This window comes from Molossus molossus, unplaced genomic scaffold (assembly GCF_014108415.1).
Source record: "Molossus molossus isolate mMolMol1 unplaced genomic scaffold, mMolMol1.p scaffold_m16_p_7, whole genome shotgun sequence".
NCBI lineage: Eukaryota > Metazoa > Chordata > Mammalia > Chiroptera > Molossidae > Molossus > Molossus molossus.
In genome coordinates, this window is record NW_023425401.1 from 41,956,083 (window position 1) to 41,964,468 (window position 8,386).

Genomic DNA, 8,386 nt, shown 5'->3' on the forward strand with positions numbered 1-8,386 from the left:
TCAGTTTTTATTTAATTAATAAGATACTTTATTTTTTCTCCTTTTTATTGAATTTATTGCGGTGACAGTGGTTAACAAAATTCCACAGATTTCAGGTGCACAATCCCATTAAACATCACCTGTACACTGTATTATGTGTTCTCCACCCTGAGTCAAGTCTCTGTCCATTACCATTTATCTGCCTGTACTTTCTTCCACCTCCTCCCACCCCGCCTTCTCCCTTTGGCAATCACTACACTGTTGTCCATGTCCATGAGTTTTTTCTTTTTTAAAAATTTTTTTTCCTTCATTCCTTCCCACCCACAGCCAGCTCCTACCCCACCCTTCCCCTGACAGCTATTAACCTTCTCTCTATGAGTCTGTCTCTATTTTGCTTGTTAGTTCATTTTGTTCATTAGATTCCACTCATGAGTGAAATCACATGGTACTTATCTTTCTCTGGCTTATTTCACTCCAGGTTCATCCATGCTTTTGCAAATGGTAAAATATCCTTCTTTTCTACGGCTGAGTAGTATTCCATTGTATAAATGTATCACAACTTCTTTATCCTCTCATCTACTGATGGACATTTGGGCTGCTTCCAAATCTTGACTATTGTAAACAATGATGCTATGAGCATAAGGGTGCATATCTTTTTTTGCATTAGTGTCTTGAGTTTCTTCATGTAAATTTCCAGAAGTAGAATCACTGGGTCATAAGGCAGTTTCATTTTTTATTTTTTGAGGTAAATCTATACTGCTTTCCACAGTGGCTACACCAATATGCATTCCCACCAATAGTGCACAAGGGTTCCCTTTTCTCCACATCCTTCCCAACATTTGGTTTTTGATTTATTGATGATAGCCATTCTGACAGGTGTGAGGTGATATCTCCTTTAATTTTGATTTTGATTTCTCTGATGACTAGTAACAATTTTGATTTCTCTGATGACTAGTAACAATGAGCATCTTTTCATATGTCTATTGGTCATCTGTATGTCCTCTTTGGAGAAGTGTCTGTTTGGGTCCATTTTTCAATTGGATTGTTTATCTGATTTTGAGGTTGTTTTTTTTAATTGTTTTCCCCTTTATTGATTTTAGAGAGAGAGGAAGGGAGAGGGAGAGAGAGAGAGAGAGAAACATTGTTGAGAGAGAACATCAACCAGCTGTCTCTTGCATGCCCCCCACTGGAGATTGGGCCCACAACCCAGGCATGTGTCCTGACTGGGAATCGAACCAGCAGTCTCCTGGTGCGTGGGTCAATGCTCAACCACTGAGCCACACTGGCTGGACTGGTGTTGAGTTTTTTAAAACTTTATTTTTATTGTTGATACTATTATAAATGTTCCCATCTCCCCACACACACCCCTTTGCCCACCTCCACCTAGCCCCCAGACCCCCTTTCCTCTGGCTGTCACCCCACTGCCATCTTGAGAAAAAAGAACGAAGCTGTAGATATCACAATACCTGATATCACACTATACTACAAGGTCATTGTAATGAAAAAAGCCTGGTACTGGCATAAGAACAGGCATATAGATCAATGGAATAGAACAGAGAGCTCAGCTAAATTAATGCCTATCTGGTCAATTAATATTTGACAAAAGAGGCAAGAGTATACAATGGAGTAAAGACAGTCTCTTTAATAAATGGTGATGGGGAAAAGCTTTATAAGTTCTTTATAAATAAAAGAATTAAAGAAAAATTTTAAACTATAAAATAAATAGACCTCAAGAAAACTGGGTTATCACTAAACAGCTCTCAACTATTAACACCTAAGTTCTTTATATTAAATAAATTTCTCAACAGAGACATGTTAGCCATTTTAATTATAGATCTGTCCTTCCTATACTCTTTCCCACCCCACTTCCCAAAATGTACTACTAGGGATGAGTATAATTTTACGTGGGCAGAAATGTACAGATAACCATTTTAACCTTGAGCATGGAACTGAAGACTTTTTAATTTAAACTTCAGTTACTGTGCACTGTCCATCAGGCCCTCTGGATCTGACACTGGCACTCACTGTTCCACCCTCTGCTAGTGATGCATCAGCTCCTGATCATCCTGATCGATCAGATACTGTTTGGTTTGTATTAGGAGCCAAAGTCTCTGTTGGGTCAAGGAGAGTTGTGCAACAAACACTGATACATGCTCACTGTTACTACTGGCATCTGATTCAGTTTCTTCAGTGGACGTGTCTGGTGCTGGTGCCCTGCCTGAAGATGGTAATTCACGATCTTCTTCTCCTTCCCCGCCGTGACTCCTTTCAGCCAGGCTGTCTCCACTGAGTTGTACATGAGCAAAAGTATCTTCCAGAGAAGTCCATGCATCTGGGGATGGTGTCACAGGGCTTGTTAACTGACCATCTTCTGACATCAGGGGACTTACAGAAGAAGACACTAGAGGCTGAACAGAAGCTCCACTCTGTGCTGATATACTGTGAACTCCATCAGCAGAATCCTCTTGCTAGGTTTATGGTATCATCACTACAGTCCAGCCCAAGTCTGGCTACCCTTTTTTGGTATATCTATTAGATCCGCTTAATCTTCCTGAGACGTCCATGAATGATATTTTCAAGATCAGGGACATACAGAAACCTGGCAATTAACATTTCAGTGTTCTTTTAACCTTTGGCCAAAGTATCTTCCAGCTCTCTACTAGTGCATTCATCACACTGCCACCACCTGGTTCTTCCTTCAGAATAACATGCATATATATATTCACCATTTCCTCTATTTGCTGCCTTGGGTTCTTCTCGTGACAGTAAGGTTGGCTTGGCAAGGAAATCCTCAGGACTTTCTTGTCAACAGAAGCCACATTGCTTTCCAAGACATGAAGCTCCCTTTATACACAGATATTAGAAAACATGCTTAGGAGGCAGACTGACTGGGTGAACACATGATTGCAGACAAATGGCACATTCAGGTATAGTTAGAGAAGGTGCAGAATTAGAACAGGATTCATTCGCTTTCCTGTTTGTAGGAAGCAAGTTTATTGAGTGAATAGTTTCACCACAGCCATTTCTATTACTGATCCCACAGATGCTTGTCACAGAAATAAAACATCATCTTCACCACCTGTCAGCCAGTTTGTAGTATTTTCTCTTCCACTGCTGCTTTACATGGGCTCTCTGTGAGGCACGGCCACCCCAGTCTTTTCTTCTCAGGCTGGGACACTTGTGTCTGGCATGTGACCACCTGTCAGGTTGCCCAGAGAGATATTTTGATTTGAAGAATTCAATTTGAATGTATCACACTTATTTTACCTTTGATAATTTAAAGGAAACGAAGACTCAAACTTTTTAGTATGCAAAAAGAACCTACATGTTACAGTTTTATCATATTTCTATGATAGAAAGGTATCATTGATTCTCTTGATTTTGCAAAGAAACCTTACCATTGTTTTTAATACCTGTAAGGAGATTTTAACTAAAACAATATTACCAGAGAAATAAATAAAAAATTAAGGCACTCATCAGAATTAGGCTATTCTCTTGAGTTTATATGTTAAAGATTTACTTTCCCATAGCATGGCTATGATCTCTGGATGGGTGTAAATTGGTAAGACTACAAGATTCCTTTGCACAAAAACTGTTACAAGAATACTGAACAGAGGAGCAAGATCGACTTCTTTCAGAATGTTCACAATTTACTATGTTAGAGAATCACCTTTAAGTACAGAATACTCAGGTACTTTGCAGCTATGGGGGAGAGTAGACACTTTTCTTTCTTATGTTGTTGAGATTTTGTAGGTTTTGTGTGTGTGTGTGTGTGTGTGTGTGTTTACCAATAATTAGGAAGGCCTGTGTCAAAGTTGGGCACTGAAATTCCTTTTGTTAATCCTGAAAAGATAAAAGTGGCCTTAAGAAGATTAAAATTTTAATGTATAAAGGAAAAAGTCAGAAGAGGAGTATTAAATGTAACATGAGGCATGTAATATTTTCTTCTACATTATGTTGATTATTTTTTTCCTGGGTGATTTAAATCCTTTGTCACTTATTCTTTTTTATATATTTCTCAATGGTTAGATGTGTTATTTAATTGCTGGTAAAGTATGCTTTAATTATGTCTTTGAATAGTCATAAAATCTGAACATTTTGTAGTTTTGGTGACAGAGTAACGCAAGTGTGATGTAGGACAGGAGCATCTCAAAGCTTTCCCACAAAACCAGGGCTGTGCTCATATACTGGCTCTATGCTTGACTATTTAAGCTCAAACTTAAATTAATTAATGTTTGAGAGCCTGTTTCCTTAATTGTAAAATGGAGATAATATTTACCTTGTGGATTATTGAGTATATAATATATGATATAGCTAGGGCAAAGAAGGTATTCAAAGATTATTCCTCTGTTCTGGCTTATAGAAACCTTAAAATCACCTTAATAAGGTCACTAGGAAAGGTAAAGAGTGAATGTAAAATGTTTTACATTATTGTGCCCAAAAGCTACATATCAAATAATGAGTTTGAACTTGATTGTATTATTCCTGAGTATCAGGAAATTAACTTTGAAATCTAGCTTATAAATGGCAGTTGGGTTAATATTTATAATCATGGTACAGACTTGTATATACCATTGTATATGAGGGAGATATGCATGGTTACCTGCTACTTGATGGTGCCACTTTTAACTGTAATCTTCTTCATTGATAACTGATGCAATATTAATTTGGGGTATTTTACTAGGCATTGACAAAGGTACATTTCAATGATTGGTGGAGTTATGGTAGGTGGAGTTTTAAAAATTGAATAATTTTACATATCCAAAAATTATTATTAAGAATGATGTTATTTCATTGGAAAATATAACATTATTATTTTAATTATCATATTTTTATTTAATTTTGTAGTATAGTTTGAATTTATTTCACTTCTATAACTTTTAACTCCATTTTATTTATATATTAGATTTCATTCAGTAAAATAAATATAACCAAGTTTAACGCATCAATTATACTTTGACTTGCATCCCTAAGATGAATCCCACTTTGTCATGGTGAAAAATTTTTTTGATGTATTGCTGGATCCAATTTGCTAGTTCTTTGTTAAGGATTTTGGCATCTCTGTTCATCAGGGATATTGGCCTGTAGTTTTTTTTGTTTGTAGTATCTTTTTCTTAGTTTGTGTCCTAACACGTGGTCTATCTTTGAGACTGTCCCATGTGCATTTGAGAATTCTGCAGTTTGGGGTATAATTCTCTGTATACATCTATTAAATCCATTTGATCCAGGGCTGCATTTGGAGTCTGTTTCCTTCTTAATTTTTTGTCTAGAGGATCTATCCAGTGATGTCAGTCGGGTGTTGAAGTCCCCTGCTATGATTGTATTGCTGTTGATTTCTCCTTTGAAGTCCTCCAGAAGATCTTTAATATATTTTGGTGCTCCTATATTGGGTGCATATATGTTTACCAAGGTTATATCTTCCTGTTGGATAGAGCCTTTCAATATTATGTAGTGGCCTTCTTTGTCTCTAGTTATGGCCTCCATTTTGAAATCCATAATGAGTGTTGCTACCCCAGCTTTCTTTTCCTTTCCGTTTGCTTGAAAGGTTTTTTTCCATCCCTTCACTTTCAACCTATGTGAGTCTTCTGCTGTGAGGTGGGTCTCTTGTAAACAACATATATGTGAGTCATGTTTTCTTATCCAATCAGCTACTCTGTGTCTTTTTATCGGAGCATTCAATTCATTTACATTTAAGGTGATTATTGATATGTGCTTATTTATGGCCATTTTTGTTTAGCATGGTTATATTTTTCTTTCTATTCCTTCCTCTAATTACTGCAGTCCTTTTAACATTTCTTGCAGTGCTAGCTCGGTGCTGATATATTCTCTTAGCCTTTTTTTGGCCTGGAAGTTCTTTATTTGAACTTCTTTTTTGAAAGATAGCCTTTCTAAATAAATAAAGTAGTCTTGGATTCAGGTCCTTGTTTTTCATGACCTTAATTACTTTATGCCATTCCCTTCTGGCCTATAGTATTTCTGTTGAAAAGTTAGCTGAGAGCCTTATTGGGGTTGCTTTGTAGGTAACCTGTTGCTCATCTCTTGCTGTCTTTAAGATTCTCTTTTTTCCTTTAACTTTTGGAATTTTAATTACTATGTGTTTTGGTGTGGGCTCTTTGTTTGGGTTCTTCTTACTTGGGGCTCTCTGTGCTTCTTGAACTTGAATGCCTTCTTCCTTCACCAAATGAGGGAAGTTTTTTGTCACTATTTCCTCAAATATATCTCTAACACTTCCTCATTTTCTTCTCCAGGGACTCCTATAATGTGAATATTATTATGTTTCCAGTTGTCCCACAGTTCTCTTAAGCCATCTTTCTGTTTTTTAATTGTTTTTTCCTTTTGATTTTCTGATTGGTTGATTTTTTTTCTACCCTGTCTTCTATTTCACTGATCCAGTCCTCAACTTCCTCTACTCTGCTGGTTAGTCCTTTCAGTGTGTTCTTAATTTCTGCTATGTCATTCTTCATTTTCAGTTGGTTGGTTTTCTGTGTTTCTATATTTTTACTCATGGTGTTGTCCTTGCTCATGCTGTTGAGCTTCCTCAAGATGATGGCTCTGAATTCTACCTCTGATAACTTGCTTAACTGCATTTCATTTATCTCATCTTCGGTAGAAGTCCTCTTCTTTCATTTGGGATTTGTTTCTTTGTTTCACCATTTTGGCTATCTCAGTGGGTTTTGGAGCCTGCCAAATTTTCCCTGTGGGTTTTGGTGTTCTGCTGTTTGTGGCTTCCTCTACTGGGTTTGAATGAGCATGGGAGGACCCACATTAAACACCACTTTCAAGTCTTACTTTCCTGGGTAGATTTGCAAGCCCAGAAAAGATTCAGTTATCTTTAGCTTTCTGTCTGGAGGCTATGAGTCTCAGTTGAAGAGCCTTGGGTTCTCAGTTGAATGAAAAACTCCCTGAGGTATTCAGCGTAAGAGGATTTTCTGAGGGTGTGGCAGATGCTCATTGTTATTGAGCCTCAATTTGCATTTTTTGGCCCAGCTAAGTGGGGTTGAATCTCTGATAGATGGGCTATTACTTCTCCCCAGAGCTCTGGGAAGTAGCAAATGGCCACCATCCTGCGTGGCTGCAACTCAGTGAATGCTCTGAGTGCCCTCCAAATCCCGAGTGTCCCCACACAGTTCCTTCCTGTCCGCCTCCCTCTGCTGGAGCTCAAGGTGAGTGGCTGTAGCCAATTCAGTGCTCTGTCCCAGCCCTCTGTGCTGTGGAGCCGGCTTGTGATTTTAATCCTGAGGGTGCTGGTCACAGCTAAGACCACTGCTGTCGGTGGGCTCTCATCTCGCCCTCTCACACCTCCACAGACCTGCCAGGCTGGATTCAGTGTCCCTGGTTATATGGTCCTCTCAAGCTGCTTTTCTTTTGCTTTTTCCTGACAATTTGTCTGTATTTTAGTTGTAATTCCAGTTTGGTCCTGGGAGATTGTCTGTGTAGCTTCCTTTCACTCTGCCGCCATTTTTCTGCTGCTCTCTATTTAAAAATTTTATTAAGAGATTTTTGAAGTGTGCACAAAAGAAAGAATTGTACAATATGCCCCTGATTACTCATCACCCAGATTGAACAGTTTGTTACCAAGAGTTTGTCACATTTGCTTAATTTATCTATTTTATTTTCAATATTAATTTTCTTTTTTCTGCATAATTTTGAAGCAAATTATGTTGATTCCTACCTATTTTATTATACTTCTCTATAACATATGGACACTTTTTCACTAAATTTCATAATCACATTTGAATAATTATTTTATCATCTAATGCTTATTCATACCAAATTTTCCCAAATGTCTTATCTGTAGTTGATTTTTTCAAATCAGGATTCAAAGTCATACCTTACAGTTTTAAGTCTTTATCTTCAGCAGTTTTCCCTACTTTTCTTTTTCCTGTCATTGTCTATTTGCAGGCCTTTCTTACAGAATGCCCAGCATTCCAGATTAGTTCTTTGTGGTTTATTTAGTTTGTTCGTCTGTACCTGATGTATCCAGTACATTAGCCATTAGCTACATGTGACTCTTGAGCCCTTAAAATGTACTGGTAAATGTCAAGTCCACACCAGATAGAATGAAATAAAAAATGTATATCTCATTAATAACTTTTTATATGGACTGCATGTTGAAATGATGTTTGGGACATATTGGGTTCAGTAAGTACATTTTTACAATTAATTTTATCTACTTCTTTCTAATTTGGCCACAAGAAAATTTTAACTTACATGTGTGAATTTTTATATTTCTATTGGGCAGCTGTATCCTCTCTACTATAACCTCTGTACTCAAAGTGGATGACAGCATTAGCATCATCTGGGAGCAGAAACTCAGGTCCCTCCTCAGCCCCTGAGTCAGAATTTGTATTACAACAAGATACTCAAAGGATTATTTACAGGTTGAAGTTTGAGAATCACTGCTCTT

The 8,386-nt window shown here is 37.5% G+C and overlaps 1 pseudogene; it reads right to left on the reverse strand.

Moving 5' to 3' along the window:
- Window positions 1-1,944: 1,944 nt before the first annotated feature.
- Window positions 1,945-7,808, reverse strand: LOC118619621 (annotated as a pseudogene).
- Window positions 7,809-8,386: the final 578 nt, after the last annotated feature.